We start from the raw sequence: 17,587 nt of genomic DNA, 5'->3' as shown, positions 1-17,587 counted from the left end.
CCCCAGCCCGGTACGGGGATTGAACCCATGCTGCTGCCTCGCTCTGCATCGCCCCACCCCCCCCAGCCCCCCAGCCCGGTACGGGGATTGAACCCACGCTGCTTCCTCGCTCTGCATCACCCCCCCCCCCCCCCAAGCTCGGTACGGGGAGGGAACCCACGCTGCTGCCTCGCTCTACATCGCCCCCAGCCCCCCAGCCCGGTACGGGGATTGAACCCACGCTGCTGCCTCGCTCTGCATCACCCCCCCAGCCCGGTACGGGGAGGGAACCCACGCTGCTGCCTCACTCTGCATCACCCCCCAGCCCCCCAGCCCGGTACGGGGATTGAACCCACGCTGCTGCCTCGCTCTGCATCACCCCCCAGCCCCCCAGCCCGGTACGGGGATTGAACTCACGCTGCTGCCTCGCTCTGCATCACCCCCCAGCCCGGTACGGGGATTGAACTCATGCTGCTGCCTCACTCTGCATCACCCCCCAGCCCCCCAGCCCGGTACGGGGAGGGAACCCACGCTGCTGCCTCGCTCTGCATCACCCCCCAGCCCCCCAGCCCGGTACGGGGATTGAACCCACGCTGCTGCCTCGCTCTGCATCACCCCCCAGCCCCCCAGCCCGGTACGGGGATAGAACCCACGCTGCTGCCTCGCTCTGCATCACCCCCCCCAGCCCCCCAGCCCGGTACGGGGATTGAACCCACGCTGCTGCCTCGCTCTGCATCACCCCTCCCAGCCCGGTACGGGGATTGAACCCACGCTGCTGCCTCGCTCTGCATCACCCCCCAGCCCCCCAGCCCGGTACGGGGAGGGAACCCACGCTGCTGCCTCGCTCTGCATCACTAACCAGCCCCCCAGCCCGGTACGGGGAGGGAACCCACGCTGCTGCCTCGCTCTGCATCACTAACCAGCCCCCCAGCCCGGTACGGGGATTGAACCCACGCTGCTGCCTCGCTCTGCATCACCCCCCAGCCCGGTACGGGGATTGAACCCACGCTGCTGCCTCGCTCTGCAACACCACCCAGCCCCTCAGCCCGGTACGGGGATTGAACCCACGCTGCTGCCTCGCTCTGCAACACCACCCAGCCCCCCAGCCCGGTACGGGGATTGAACCCACGCTGCTGCCTCACTCTGCATCACCCCCCCAGCCCCCCCAGCCCGGTACGGGGATTGAACCCACGCTGCTGCCTCGCTCTGCATCACCCCCCCCCCCCCCCCCCCCAGCCCGGTACGGGGAGGGAACCCACGCTGCTGCCTCGCTCTGCATCACCTCCCCCCCCCCCCCCCCCCCAGCCCGGTACGGGGATTGAACCCACGCTGCTGCCTCGCTCTACATCGCCCCCCAGCCCGGTACGGGGATTGAACCCACACTGCTGCCTCGCTCTGCATCACCCCTCCCAGCCCGGTACGGGGATTGAACCCACGCTGCTGCCTCGCTCTGCATCACCCCCCCAGCCCGGCACGGGGATTGAACCCACGCTGCTGCCTCACTAACCAGCCCCCCAGCCCGGTACGGGGAGGGAACCCACGCTGCTGCCTCGCTCTGCATCACCCCCCCAGCCCGGTACGGGGATTGAACCCACGCTGCTGCCTCACTAACCAGCCCCCCAGCCCGGTACGGGGAGGGAACCCACGCTGCTGCCTCGCTCTGCATCACCCCCCAGCCCGGTACGGGGATTGAACCCACGCTGCTGCCTCGCTCTGCATCACCCCCCCAGCCCCCCAGCCCGGTACGGGGAGGTAACCCACGCTGCTGCCTCGCTCTGCATCACTAACCAGCCCCCCAGCCCGGTACGGGGATTGAACCCACGCTGCTGCCTCGCTCTGCATCACCCCCCAGCCCCCCCAGCCTGGTACGGGGATTGAACCCACGCTGCTGCCTCGCTCTGCATCACCCCCCAGCCCCCCAGCCCGGTACGGGGATTGAACCCACGCTGCTGCCTCGCTCTGCATCACCCCCCAGCCCGGTACGGGGAGGGAACCCACGCTGCTGCCTCGCTCTGCATCACCCCCCAGCCCCCCAGCCCGGTACGGGGATTGAACCCACGCTGCTGCCTCGCTCTGCATCACCCCCCAGCCCGGTACGGGGATTGAACCCACGCTGCTGCCTCACTCTGCATCACCCCCCCAGCCCGGTACGGGGAGGGAACCCACGCTGCTGCCTCACTAACCAGCCCCCCAGCCCGGTACGGGGATTGAACCCACGCTGCTGCTTCGCTCTGCATCACCCCCACCCCAGCCCCCCAGCCCGGTACGGGGAGGGAACCCACGCTGCTGCCTCGCTCTGCATCACCACCCAGCCCCCCAGCCCGGTACGGGGATTGAACCCACGCTGCTGCCTCGCTCTGCAACACCACCCAGCCCCTCAGCCCGGTACGGGGATTGAACCCACGCTGCTGCCTCGCTCTGCATCACCCCCCAGCCCCCCAGCCCGGTACGGGGAGGGAACCCACGCTGCTGCCTCGCTCTGCATCACCCCCCAGCCCGGTACGGGGATTGAACCCACGCTGCTGCCTCGCTCTGCATCACCCCCCCCAGCCCGGTACGGGGATTGAACCCACGCTGCTGCCTCGCTCTGCATCACCCCCCAGCCCCCCAGCCCGGTACGGGGATTGAACCCACGCTGCTGCCTCGCTCTGCATCACCCCCCAGCCACCCAGCCGACTGAGCTAAACTCACATATAACCTCACACTTCTCTGCATTGAACCTCATTTGCCACTTTCCCGACCAGCGATAGCTTCAGATTGAGCCGGGGACTCCAGATTCCTTGAAGAGTTCTTTTGCAGTGTACCTAATTTAATGACACTGTCGGCCTGATTGATGTGGATATTCTAACTGGTCTGTGTAGTAATTGTCCTTATTGTGTTCCCTTTGCAGGATCAATCAGCTTCGTGTGTATGTACAAGCATATACGGTGGCCTACAAGATACTGTGCCCAAAGCAAGGGAGTGTGAAGTGATGGGATTGCTACTTCAGTGTTGGCCTGTGAGACTGGCAGACGTATCACCATGGATTATAGTTAGTTACACAGAGGGTCCTTAGGTTCCTCCCAATGGAGAGTCCCCTCCATCAGGGCCGGTTAACCACAGTGTAAGGCCCAGGTTGATTGAACCCCTTGAGGGTCACTGATCTATGGCAGTGCCAAACAGTGAAATCTCAGGATGCAGCCTGTACGCCTGACAATACCCACACACTGCCAGTCACACCACTCCAGCACACCTCTTATTAGTTAACAATATCTTGCATTTATATAACTTTCCAGTATCTTTCCCAGGAGTGATTCTGAATAAAGATTGACACAGGAAGGGATTTTTGGCCCGATAAACAATAGCTTTTTCAGAGATATGTTTGAAGGAGCATCTTAGATGCGAAAGGTGAGGTGGAGATGGCGATTGATTGGTGCGAGAATCTCAGAGTTTCAGGCCCAATCAGGCAGCTGAAGACATGGCCATCGATGGTGGGTGATGTGAATGCTGCCTCTCATCCCTCATATCGTCACGCTCTTCAATCCTAATCTTCACCTCCTCCAGTCCTTGTACTCTCCGCTGTTCTGAGTTCCCTTCTGTGTTACACTATCCCTCCCGACACCATTGACATCCCAATCCTATACTTTGGAATTCCCCCCGGAAAGTCTCTGTGTCCCTACATCGCCACCCCTGACACTCCCTCTACTGTCTGACTGTCCATCTTTGCCTGATTGCTGTATTGAGCCTGAATTTCAGTAGTGTTCTCATTCCAACTACTGACCTGCTGGGACAAACACAGCAACTGGATGTTCGGTTAAAGTCGTTTCTTCAGACACAAACTGTAAGCGGCAACTCCACCTGTCTGGAGGCGAAAGTAGGAGCCGGTCCGTGAAATTGCTCCTGCTCAGCGTCACTGGGATGGTCTGAGAATCAGTGTTTTCTGTTCCTTTACCAATTAGACGATGTGAATGTGTCGGATATGAACCAGGACGAGCAGTGTCAATGTAAATTTAAAGACAGGTTGTAAAATTGGCCACATAGATTGTCCACTGTTTAGATTTTAATAAACTGGATTTGTAGTTTACGGCCAATCGGTCAGTGAGCCATCATTTATTTTCACTCTGCTGACAGAGTCCCAGATCAGAGAGAGGTTTTGGCGGAATATTTGGGACCCTGAGGGTGGGATTCTCCTTTCCCCGAATTCGATATTTTAATCGGCGATCGGCAGAGAATCACTTTTGATGCTGAAATCGGGGGCGGCACCTGTTTACGGATGCTCCGCCCCCTCCAAAACGGCGCCATTGGTGAGTACGCCACACGCCATTGGGACGGCCTCAGGATATCACCTAATGGCCGTTACCCGATGCTCCGCCCCCGATGGGCCGACTTCCCGACGGCGTGGATCCCTCTCCGTCAACCTCGCATGGCGGCTGCGGACTGCTTCCAATGGGGGAGGGGGCTGGGGGGGGGCTCGGCGGGGGCTGGGGGGGCTGGGGGGGGCGCAGCGGGGGCTGGGTGCTGGGGGGAGGGGCCTCGGCGGGGACTGGGGGGAGGGGCCTCGGCGGGGGCTGGGGAGGGGCCTCGGCGAGAGCTGGGGGGAGGGGCCTCGGCGGGGGTTGGGGAGGGGCCTCAGGGGGGCTGGGGGGAGGGGCCTCGGTGGGTGCTGGGGGAGGGGCCTTGGCGGGGGCTGGGGGGAGGGGCCTCGGCAGGGGCTGGGGGAGGGGCCTCGGCGGGGGCTGAGGGGAGGGGCCTTGGTGGGGGGCACTATCTGGGTACGCACACGGCCGGCGCCATGCTGTACGGTGTAACCGCTGCAGGGCGCCGTGATGTGCATGCGTGACCACGAACACGGCAATTCTTTGTCTGTATCGGCAGGAAAAGCCGGGAGCTTTACGTGGCCTGGCTGCTGGCCGGAGAATTGGTGCGGGGACGGCACCAACTGGTCATAAAACTAGACCCATGCTCCCGACATAGCCGCAAAATCAGAGAATCCAGCCCAAAGTGTTGAACATAGTGCCCTATCCCTCTCTCCCCATCCCTCTCTCCCCATCCCTCTCTCCCCATCCCTCTCTCCCCATCCCTCTCTCCCCATCCCTCTCTCCCCATCCCTCTCTCCCCATCCCTCTCTCCCCATCCCTCTCTCCCCATCCCTCTCTCCCCATCCCTCTCTCCCCATCCCTCTCTCCCCATCCCTCTCTCCCCATCCGTCTCTCCCCATCCCTCTCTCCCCATCCCTCTCTCCCCATCCCTCTCTCCCCATCCCTCTCTCCCCATCCTATCCATATGTTTGTCAAGGTGCCTTTTGAACGGCGTTGATGTATCTCCAAGTGCGGCCTTACCAAGTTTCTATACAACTGTAGCATGACTTGCCAGTTTTTATACTCGATGCCCCATCCAATGAAGGCCAGCATTCCGTCTGCTTTCTTGACCACCGTGTCCATTTGTGTTGGAACCTTCACAGATCTGTGGACCTGCACGCCCAGATCTCCCTGACTTTCTATATTCCTAAGAGTTTTGGCATTTACGGTATATTTCCTCTCTATGTCAGACCTACCAAAATGCATGACCTCACATTTGTCCGGGTTAAATTGTTGATGACGAGGTTGGGCTGCTGTGAGTTTGCAATGCCACTGGGGGCGCTGTTTCCAGAGCAATTCAGGACATGCTGATTGGCTGCACCCTGTCCATGTGAAACTGGTGAAATTCCCATTCCCATTGGTGCCGGGTTAGCTGGGGCTGGAATTGTGACTGAAGAGTTTGACAAGCTGGAGCTGCCGATAAACACTCCACTCCCCCCCCCCCCCCCCGGAGCTTCCGATAAACACTCCCCCCCCCCCCCCCCCACCCTGGAGCTGCCTATAAACACCCCCCCCCCCCCCCCCCCCCACCCCGGAGCTGCCTATAAACACTCCACCCCCCTGGAGCTGCCGATAAACACTCCCCCCCCCCCCCCACCCCGGAGCTGCCTATAAACACTCCACCCCCCCCCCCCCCCTGGAGCTGCCTATAAACACTCCACCCCCCTGGAGCTGCCGATAAACACTCCACCCCCCCCCCCCTGGAGCTGCCGATAAACACTCCACCCCCCCCCCCTGGAGCTGCCGATAAACACTCCACCCCCCCCCCCTGGAGCTGCCGATAAACACTCCACCCCCCCCCCCCCCCCTGGAGCTGCCGATAAACCCTCCACCCCCCCCCCCTGGAGCTGCCGATAAACACTCCACCCCCCCCCCCTGGAGCTGCCGATAAACACTCCACCCCCCTGCAGCTGCCGATAAACACTCCACCCCCCCCCCCCCCCCCCCGGAGCTGCCTATAAACACTCCACCCCCCCCCCCCCCCGGAGCTGCCTATAAACACTCCACCCCCCCACCCCGGAGCTGCCTATAAACACTCCCCCCCCCCCCACCCCGGAGCTGCCTATAAACACTCCCCCCCCACCCCGGAGCTGCCTATAAACACTCCCCCCCCCCCCCCCCCTGGAGCTGCCTATAAACACTCTGATGTACCATAAATTGAATGCGAGACGAGTTGCTGAACAAAAGTATGGCTTTAATCTACTAGATGTTAGCCCTGCGGTCGATTACAGTAGAAGGACGACCAGGGCCAATGGTAAGCAGGTGTTCTGCACCAATGGCAAGCAGCTATGCTAATCATACCACCACATTCACCCCTTGCGGAGAAAAGCTGGGGCGGGGGGGGGGGGTGTCAACGAGAGCTGGGGGGGGGGGGAGGGCTGGTGGTATGAGTAGTAAGGAGAGAAGGAAAAATAATGTATCCTTGGCTTCCCACTGGCCCAGACATTTAGCAACAGTACATAGTGTCCATACAAGGTCCATGGTGGTGTTGAAGTTAAATGGACTCGATCAGTCCTTTTCGTTGCCCATGACGTCCTGGCAGACCGCCGCAGTGGAGTTGGTGACGTTGGTTCAGCCGATGGTGGTGGTTCCGCTGATGTCCTGGACTCCGGGAGCGATGGTCCTTGAACTGTCTCCGTACCCTGGGCTGGTGGGGGAGACGCATGGATGGGGGAGGGGTGGCCTGAGTGGGGCGCTGGAGGAAAATGGACAGGGGGGGGGGTCTGTGGTGAAGGGGGGGAGGGCCGCACGCCGGCGGGTGCCAGGTCCCGGAGGGAGACCGTGTCCTGCCGACCGTCGGGGTACTCCACATACGCGTACTGCGGGTTAGCGTGGAGTAACTGGACTTGTTCCACCAACGAGTCGGACTTGTGCACCCGCACATGCTTCCGGAGCAAGATGGGTCCAGGGGGCGGACCAGCCACGTCGGGAGAGGGGATCCGGAGGATGACTTCCTGGGGAAGACAAGAAGACGTTCATGAGGTGTCTGATTAGTTGCGGTACAGAGGAGTGAGCGGAGAGAATGTAGGGTATCGGGGATCACCTCTTGCCATCGGGAAATAGGGAGATCTCTGGACCGGAGGACCAGTAGTATGGTCTTCCAGATGGTACCATTCTCCCGCTCGACCTGTCCGTTACCCCGGGGGTTATAGCTGGTCGTCCTGCTAGAGGCGATGCCCCTGTCGAGCAGGAATTGACGCAGCTCGTCGCTCATAAATGAGGACCCCCGATCGCTGTGTGTCTACGCGGGGTAGCCGAACAGGGAGAAGATGGAGAGTAGGGCCTTAATGACGGTCGATGTGGTCATGTCGGGACAGGGAATGGCGAAGGGGAAGCGGGAGTATTCGTCGATTACCGCCAGGAAGTAAATGTTGCGGTTGTTAGAGGGAAGGGGCCCCTTGAAGTCAATGCTGAGATGTTCGAAGGGGCGGGATGCTTTGATCAGGTGTGCGCGCTCGGGGCGGTAGAAGTGCGGTTTGCACTCGGCGCAGATGTGGCAGTCACGGGTTACTGACCTGACTTCCTCGATGGAGTAGGGCAGGTTGTGGGCCTTAATGAAATGGTGTAGGCGGGTCACCCCTGGATGGCAGAGGTCTGCGTGGAGGGAGCGGAGGCGGTCTGTCTGCGCGCTGGCGCAGGTACCGCGGGACAGGGCATCAGGAGGCTCATTGAGCTTCCCAGGGCGATACAAGATATCGTAGTTGTACGTGGACAACTCGATCCGCCACTGCAAGATCTTGTCGTTCTTAATCTTGCCCCTTTGTGCATTATCAAACATGAAGGCTACTGACCGTTGGTCTGTGAGGAGGGTAAACTTCCTGCCGGCCAAATAGTGCCTCCAATGTCGCACGGCTTCGACTATGGCCTGGGCTTCCTTTTCCGCAGAGGGGTGGCGGAGTTCGGAAGCCTGGAGAGTTCTGGAGAAGAAGGCCACGGGTCTGCCCGCTTGGTTCAGGGTGGCCGCCAGAGCAACTTCTGATGCGTCGCTCTCGACCTGGAAGGGGAGGGCCTCGTCGATGGCGCGCATCGTGGCCTTTGCGATGTCTGCTTTGATGCGGTTAAAAGCCTGGCAGGCCTCCGTCGACGGCGGGAAGGCCGTGGTTTGAATGAGGGGATGGGCCTTGTCGGCGTAGTTGGGAACCCATTGGGCGTAGTAAGCGAAGAACCCCAGACAGCGTTTGAGGGATTTTGGGGGTATTGGGGAGAGGGAGTTCCATCAGGGGGCGCATGCGTTCAGGGTCGGGGCCTATCACTCCGTTACGCACTACGTAGCCGAGTATGGCTAGACGGTCGGTGCTAAACACGCACTTATCCTTATTATACGTGAGGTTAAGGAGTTTTGCGGTTTGGAGGAATTGCTGGAGGTTGGCGTCATGGTCCTGCTGGTCGTGGCCCCAGATGGTGACACTATCGAGATACGGGAAGGTAGCCCGTAATCCGTACTTGTCGACCATTCGGTCCATCTCCCGTTGGAAGACCGAGACCCCATTTGTGACACCGAATGGAACCCGAAGGAAGTGGTAGAGGCGCCCATCAGCCTCGAACGCGGTGTACAGGCGGTCACTCGCGCGGATGGGGAGCTGGTGGTAAGCGGACTTAAGGTCCACAGTGCAGAAGACCTTGTATTTCGCGATATCGTTTACCATGGCGGAAATACGGGGGAGAGGATACGCGTCCAGTTGCGTAAACCGATTGATGGTCTGGCTATAGTCGATGACCATCCGGTTTTTCTCTCCAGTCCGGACCACCAGCACTTGGGCTCGCCAGGGACTGTTGCTGGCCTCGATGACCCCTTCCGTCAGCAACCTCTGGACCTCGGACCTGATGAAGGATCGGTCCTGGGCGCTGTACCGTCTGCTCCGTGTGGCGACGGGTTTGCAATCGGGGGTGAGATTAGCAAACAAGGAGGGGGGGTCCACTTTGAGGGACGCGAGGCTGCAGACAGTGAGGAGGGGTATAGGGCCGCCGAATTGGAAGGTCAAGCTCTGCAGGTTGCACTGGAAGTCCAGTCCTAGGAGTGCCGGTGCGCAAAGGTCAGGGAGGACAAGGAATTTATAATTTTTTAAAACCTTCCCTTGGACCGTGAGGTCCGCGATGCAGCACCCGGTGATGCGGACGGAGTGCGAACCTGAGGCTAACCCGATTTTGTGTGTTACGGGATGGACAGGGAGCGCGCAGCGTCTTACCGTGTCAGGGTGTACGAAGCTTTCCGTGCTCCCGGAGTCCAGCAGGCAGTCCGTCTCGTACCCGTTGAGGTGGATTTGCGTTGTCGTCTTGGCGAGCGTGCGTGGACGTGACTGGTCGAGCTAAATGGCCGCGAGCCGTGGAGAAAATCCATAGTCGTCGTCGTCGGCCGAGTGGGTGCTGGCAGGACCTTGTGTGCCAATCCAGGATGGCGGCGCCCAGGACCCGCACTTGGGGTCGGGGCACCAAGATGGCGGCGCCCAGGACCCGCACGTGGGGTCGGGGCCCCAAGATGGCGGCGCCCAGGACCCGCACGTGGGGTCGGGGCACCAAGATGGCGGCGCCCAGGACCCGCACGTGGGGTCGGGGCCCCAAGATGGCGGCGCCCAGGACCCGCACGTGGAGTCGGGGCCCCAAGATGGCGGCGCCCAGGACCCGCACGTGGGGTCCTGGGCCCCAAGATGGCGGCGCCCAGGACCTGCACATGGCGTCCGGGGCCCCAAGATGGCGGCGCCCAGGACCCGCACGTGGGGTCGGGGCCCCAAGATGGCGGCGCCCAGGACCCGCACGTGGAGTCGGGGCCCCAAGATGGCGGCGCCCAGGACCCGCACGTGGAGTCGGGGCCCCAAGATGGTGGCGCCCAGGACCCGCACGTGGGGTCGGGGCCCCAAGATGGCGGCGCCCAGGACCCGCACGTGGGGTCCGGGGCCCCAAGATGGCGGCGCCCAGGACCCTCATGGTTGCTGGGGGCGGGGTTAGCGGTGCCGATCGGAGCGGCTGAGAGCGGGGGCAGAGAGGCGCGCAGGCCGGGCGCAGGGGCCCGGGGCCGGGGGGGGGAGATTGACACGGTGCGCTGGAAGGGCCCGGAAGGCCCGGAGGGGGGGATCCCCGGTCGCTGCGTGGCACAGCAGCGACCGACTTGGTCTGGCAGACCGCCGAAAAATGGCCCTTCTTCCCGCAGCTCTTACAGAGGGCGGAGCGGGCCGGGCAGCATGGGCGGGGGTGTTTGGGAAACCCACAGAAGTAGCAGCGGGGCCCCGCGGACTTGTCGGGGCGTCCCGCGGCGAAGGCCTGAGGGAGGTCGGGAGCGGCGGAAGGCGGTGGGGAAGCGTGCCAGGAGGCCCAGGGCGCTGCAGCGCGGCTGGGGTCGTAGGCGCGGGCGTTTAAATCGGCGACCTCCAGGGAGGTGGAGAGAGTTCATGCCTCAGTTAGGCTGAGGTCGTCTTTCTCCAGCATCCGCTGGCGGATTGCGGCAGACTGCATCCCAGCCACGTAAGCATCTCTGATCAGAAGTTCCATGTGCTCATTGGCTGAAACTTGGAGGCAGGCGCAATTCCTCCCCAGGACAGCGAGGGCCCGGTAAAAATCATCTAATGACTCACCGGGGAACTGTTGTCTGGTAGCCAGCAGATGTCGGGCGAACACTCGGTTTACCGGCTTAAGAAATTGTCCTTTTAGCGTATCCATGGCTGGTCGTATTCCTTTTCTTCCCCTGGGTTTGAGTAGGGTGATCATTGCTCGGCACAACATCGAGGGCCGAAGGGCCTGTTCTGTGCTGTACTGTTCTATGTTCTATGTGCAGACTCCGCACAGACAGTGACCCAAGCCGGGAATCAAACCTGAGACCCTGGAGCTGTAAAGCAATTGTGCCGACCACTGTGCTACCTTGTCCCTGGCATTACTCCCCCTGCCCCCTCCCCCAAAGAGTGCAACCAAAAAACACCCCCCCTGACATAGAACATAGAACATTACAGCGCAGTACGGGCCCTTCGGCCCTCGATGTTGCGCCGACCTGTGAAACCATCTGAAGCCTATCTGACCTACACTATTCCATTTTCATCCATGTGTCTATCCAGTGACCACTTAAATGCCCTTAAAGTTGGCGAGTCTACTACTGTGGGAACGGTTGCTGAGGGAACGGTTGCTGAGGGAACGGTTGCTGAGGGAATCGGAGCTGAGGGAATCGGAGCTGAGGGAATCGGAGCTGAGGGAATCGGAGCTGAGGGAATCGGAGCTGAGGGAATCGGAGCTGAGGGAACGGTTGCTGAGGGAATCGGAGCTGAGGGAATCGGAGCTGAGGGAATTGGAGCTGAGGGAACGGTTGCTGAGGGAATCGGAGCTGAGGGAATCGGAGCTGAGGGAATTGGAGCTGAGGGATCGGTTGCTGAGGGAACGGTTGCTGAGGGAATCGGAGCTGAGGGAACGGTTGCTGAGGGAATCGGAGCTGAGGGAATCGGTTGCTGAGGGAATCGGAGCTGAGGGAATCGGAGCTGAGGGAATTGGAGCTGAGGGAACGGTTGCTGAGGGAATCGGAGCTGAGGGAATCGGAGCTGAGGGAATCGGAGCTGAGGGAATCGGAGCTGAGGGAATCGGAGCTGAGGGAATCGGAGCGGAGGGAATCGGAGCTGAGGGATCGGTTGCTGAGGGAATCGGAGCTGAGGGAATCGGAGCTGAGGGAATCGGAGCTGAGGGAATCGAAGCTGAGGGATCGGTTGCTGAGGGAACAGTTGCTGAGGGATCGGTTGCTGAGGGAATCGGAGCTGAGGGAATCGGAGCTGAGGGAATCGGAGCTGAGGGAATCGGAGCTGAGGGAATCGGAGCTGAGGGAATCGGAGCTGAGGGAATCGGAGCTGAGGGAACGGGTGCTGAGGGAATCGGAGCTGAGGGAATCGGAGCTGAGGGAATCGGAGCTGAGGGAATCGGAGCTGAGGGAATCGGAGCTGAGGGAATCGGAGCTGAGGGAATCGAAGCTGAGGGAATCGGAGCTGAGGGAATCGGAGCTGAGGGAATCGGAGCTGAGGGATCGGTTGCTGAGGGAACGGTTGCTGAGGGAATCGGAGCTGAGGGAATCGGAGCTGAGGGAATCGGAGCTGAGGGAATCGGAGCTGAGGGAACGGTTGCTGAGGGAATCGGAGCTGAGGGAATCGGAGCTGAGGGAATCGGAGCTGAGGGAATCGGAGCTGAGGGAATCGGAGCTGAGGGAACGGTTGCTGAGGGAACGGTTGCTGAGGGAACGGTTGCTGAGGGATCGGTTGCTGAGGAATCGGAGCTGAGGGAATCGAAGCTGAGGGAATCGGAGCTGAGGGAATCGGAGCTGAGGGAATCGGAGCTGAGGGAATCGGAGCTGAGGGAATCGGAGCTGAGGGAATCGGAGCTGAGGGAATCGGAGCTGAGGGAACGGTTGCTGAGGGAATCGGAGCTGAGGGAACGGTTGCTGAGGGAACGGTTGCTGAGGGAATCGGAGCTGAGGGAACGGTTGCTGAGGGATCGGAGCTGAGGGAATCGGAGCTGAGGGAATCGGAGCTGAGGGAACGGTTGCTGAGGGAATCGGAGCTGAGGGAATCGGAGCTGAGGGAATCGGAGCTGAGGGAATTGGAGCTGAGGGAATCGGAGCTGAGGGAATCGGAGCTGAGGGATCGGTTGCTGAGGGAATCGGAGCTGAGGGAATCGGAGCTGAGGGAATCGGAGCTGAGGGAATCGGAGCTGAGGGAATCGGAGCTGAGGGAACGGTTGCTGAGGGATCGGTTGCTGAGGGATCGGTTGCTGAGGGATCGGTTGCTGAGGGAATCGGAGCTGAGGGAATCGGAGCTGAGGGAATCGGAGCTGAGGGAATCGGAGCTGAGGGAATCGGAGCTGAGGGATCGGTTGCTGAGGGAATCGGAGCTGAGGGAATCGGAGCTGAGGGAATCGGAGCTGAGGGAATCGGAGCTGAGGGAATCGGAGCTGAGGGAATCGGAGCTGAGGGAATCGGAGCTGAGGGAACAGTTGCTGAGGGATCGGTTGCTGAGGAATCGGAGCTGAGGGAATCGAAGCTGAGGGAATCGGAGCTGAGGGAATCGGAGCTGAGGGAATCGGAGCTGAGGGAATCGGAGCTGAGGGAATCGGAGCTGAGGGAATCGGAGCTGAGGGAATCGGAGCTGAGGGAACGGTTGCTGAGGGATCGGTTGCTGAGGAATCGGAGCTGAGGGAATCGAAGCTGAGGGATCGGTTGCTGAGGGAACGGTTGCTGAGGGAATCGGAGCTGAGGGAATCGGAGCTGAGGGAATCGGAGCTGAGGGAATCGGAGCTGAGGGAACGGTTGCTGAGGGAATCGGAGCTGAGGGAATCGGAGCTGAGGGAACGGTTGCTGAGGGAATCGGAGCTGAGGGAATCGGAGCTGAGGGAATCGGAGCTGAGGGAATCGGAGCTGAGGGAATCGGAGCTGAGGGAATCGGAGCTGAGGGAATCGGAGCTGAGGGATCGGTTGCTGAGGGAATCGGAGCTGAGGGAATCGGAGCTGAGGGAATCGGAGCTGAGGGAATCGAAGCTGAGGGATCGGTTGCTGAGGGAACAGTTGCTGAGGGATCGGTTGCTGAGGGAATCGGAGCTGAGGGAATCGGAGCTGAGGGAATCGGAGCTGAGGGAATCGGAGCTGAGGGAATCGGAGCTGAGGGAATCGGAGCTGAGGGAACGGTTGCTGAGGGAATCGGAGCTGAGGGAATCGGAGCTGAGGGAATCGGAGCTGAGGGAATCGGAGCTGAGGGAATCGGAGCTGAGGGAATCGGAGCTGAGGGAATCGAAGCTGAGGGAATCGGAGCTGAGGGAATCGGAGCTGAGGGAATCGGAGCTGAGGGATCGGTTGCTGAGGGAATCGGAGCTGAGGGAATCGGAGCTGAGGGAATTGGAGCTGAGGGATCGGTTGCTGAGGGAATCGGAGCTGAGGGAATCGGAGCTGAGGGAATCGGAGCTGAGGGAATCGGAGCTGAGGGAACGGTTGCTGAGGGAATCGGAGCTGAGGGAATCGGAGCTGAGGGAATCGGAGCTGAGGGAATCGGAGCTGAGGGAACGGTTGCTGAGGGAACGGTTGCTGAGGGAACGGTTGCTGAGGGATCGGTTGCTGAGGAATCGGAGCTGAGGGAATCGAAGCTGAGGGAATCGGAGCTGAGGGAATCGGAGCTGAGGGAATCGGAGCTGAGGGAATCGGAGCTGAGGGAATCGGAGCTGAGGGAATCGGAGCTGAGGGAATCGGAGCTGAGGGAACGGTTGCTGAGGGAATCGGAGCTGAGGGAACGGTTGCTGAGGGAACGGTTGCTGAGGGAATCGGAGCTGAGGGAACGGTTGCTGAGGGATCGGAGCTGAGGGAATCGGAGCTGAGGGAATCGGAGCTGAGGGAACGGTTGCTGAGGGAATCGGAGCTGAGGGAATCGGAGCTGAGGGAATTGGAGCTGAGGGAATCGGAGCTGAGGGAATCGGAGCTGAGGGAACGGTTGCTGAGGGAATCGGAGCTGAGGGAACGGTTGCTGAGGGAATCGGAGCTGAGGGAATCGGAGCTGAGGGAACGGTTGCTGAGGGAATCGGAGCTGAGGGAATCGGAGCTGAGGGAATCGGAGCTGAGGGAATCGGAGCTGAGGGAATCGGAGCTGAGGGATCGGTTGCTGAGGGAACGGTTGCTGAGGGATCGGAGCTGAGGGAATCGGAGCTGAGGGATCGGTTGCTGAGGGATCGGTTGCTGAGGGAATCGGAGCTGAGGGAACGGTTGCTGAGGGAATCGGAGCTGAGGGAATCGGAGCTGAGGGATCGGTTGCTGAGGGAATCGGAGCTGAGGGAATCGGAGCTGAGGGAATCGGAGCTGAGGGAATCGGAGCTGAGGGAATCGGAGCTGAGGGAACGGTTGCTGAGGGATCGGTTGCTGAGGGATCGGTTGCTGAGGGATCGGTTGCTGAGGGAATCGGAGCTGAGGGAATCGGAGCTGAGGGAATCGGAGCTGAGGGAATCGGAGCTGAGGGAATCGGAGCTGAGGGATCGGTTGCTGAGGGAATCGGAGCTGAGGGAATCGGAGCTGAGGGAATCGGAGCTGAGGGAATCGGAGCTGAGGGAATCGGAGCTGAGGGAATCGGAGCTGAGGGAATCGGAGCTGAGGGAATCGGAGCTGAGGGAACAGTTGCTGAGGGATCGGTTGCTGAGGAATCGGAGCTGAGGGAATCGAAGCTGAGGGAATCGGAGCTGAGGGAATCGGAGCTGAGGGAATCGGAGCTGAGGGAATCGGAGCTGAGGGAATCGGAGCTGAGGGAATCGGAGCTGAGGGAACGGTTGCTGAGGGATCGGTTGCTGAGGAATCGGAGCTGAGGGAATCGAAGCTGAGGGATCGGTTGCTGAGGGAACGGTTGCTGAGGGAATCGGAGCTGAGGGAATCGGAGCTGAGGGAATCGGAGCTGAGGGAATCGGAGCTGAGGGAACGGTTGCTGAGGGAATCGGAGCTGAGGGAATCGGAGCTGAGGGAATCGGAGCTGAGGGATCGGTTGCTGAGGGAATCGGAGCTGAGGGAATCGGAGCTGAGGGAACGGTTGCTGAGGGAATCGGAGCTGAGGGAATCGGAGCTGAGGGAACGGTTGCTGAGGGAATCGGAGCTGAGGGATCGGTTGCTGAGGGAATCGGAGCTGAGGGAATCGGAGCTGAGGGAATCGGAGCTGAGGGAACGGTTGCTGAGGGAATCGGAGCTGAGGGATCGGAGCTGAGGAATCGGAGCTGAGGGATCGGTTGCTGAGGGATCGGTTGCTGAGGGAATCGGAGCTGAGGGAATCGGAGCTGAGGGAATCGGAGCTGAGGGAATCGGAGCTGAGGGAATCGGAGCTGAGGGAACGGTTGCTGAGGGAATCGGAGCTGAGGGAATCGGAGCTGAGGGAACAGTTGCTGAGGGAATCGGAGCTGAGGGATCGGTTGCTGAGGGATCGGTTGCTGAGGGAATCGGAGCTGAGGGAATCGGAGCTGAGGGAATCGGAGCTGAGGGAATCGGAGCTGAGGGAATCGGAGCTGAGGGAATCGGAGCTGAGGGAATCGGAGCTGAGGGAATTGGAGCTGAGGGAACGGTTGCTGAGGGAATCGGAGCTGAGGGAATCGGAGCTGAGGGAATTGGAGCTGAGGGAACGGTTGCTGAGGGAATCGGAGCTGAGGGAATCGGAGCTGAGGGAATCGGAGCTGAGGGAATCGGAGCTGAGGGAACGGTTGCTGAGGGATCGGTTGCTGAGGGAATCGGAGCTGAGGGAATCGGTTGCTGAGGGAATCGGAGCTGAGGGATCGGTTGCTGAGGGATCGGTTGCTGAGGGAATCGGAGCTGAGGGAATCGGAGCTGAGGGAATCGGAGCTGAGGGAACGGTTGCTGAGGGAATCGGAGCTGAGGGAATCGGAGCTGAGGGAACGGTTGCTGAGGGAATCGGAGCTGAGGGAACAGTTGCTGAGGGATCGGTTGCTGAGGAATCGGAGCTGAGGGAATCGGAGCTGAGGGAATCGGAGCTGAGGGAATCGGAGCTGAGGGAATCGGAGCTGAGGGAATCGGAGCTGAGGGAACGGTTGCTGAGGGATCGGTTGCTGAGGAATCGGAGCTGAGGGAACGGTTGCTGAGGGATCGGTTGCTGAGGGAACGGTTGCTGAGGGAATCGGAGCTGAGGGAATCGGAGCTGAGGGAATCGGAGCTGAGGGAATCGGAGCTGAGGGAATCGGAGCTGAGGGAATCGGAGCTGAGGGAATCGGAGCTGAGGGAATCGGAGCTGAGGGAACGGTTGCTGAGGGAATCGGAGCTGAGGGAATCGAAGCTGAGGGAATCGGAGCTGAGGGAACGGTTGCTGAGGGAATCGGAGCTGAGGGAATCGGAGCTGAGGGAATCGGAGCTGAGGGAACGGTTGCTGAGGGAATCGGAGCTGAGGGAATCGGAGCTGAGGGAATCGGAGCTGAGGGAATCGGAGCTGAGGGAATCGGAGCTGAGGGAATCGGAGCTGAGGGAATCGGAGCTGAGGGAACGGTTGCTGAGGGAATCGGAGCTGAGGGAATCGGAGCTGAGGGAATCGGAGCTGAGGGAACGGTTGCTGAGGGAATCGGAGCTGAGGGATCGGTTGCTGAGGAATCGGAGCTGAGGGATCGGTTGCTGAGGGAATCGGAGCTGAGGGATCGGTTGCTGAGGGAATCGGAGCTGAGGGAATCGGAGCTGAGGGAATCGGAGCTGAGGGAATCGGAGCTGAGGGAACGGTTGCTGAGGGAATCGGAGCTGAGGGAATCGGAGCTGAGGGAATCGGAGCTGAGGGAATCGGAGCTGAGGGAACGGTTGCTGAGGGAAT

The sequence above is a fragment of the Scyliorhinus canicula genome, chromosome 5 (assembly GCF_902713615.1).
Source record: "Scyliorhinus canicula chromosome 5, sScyCan1.1, whole genome shotgun sequence".
Classification (NCBI taxonomy): Eukaryota; Metazoa; Chordata; class Chondrichthyes; order Carcharhiniformes; family Scyliorhinidae; genus Scyliorhinus; species Scyliorhinus canicula.
Note: the sequence above shows the minus strand (reverse complement) of the source record.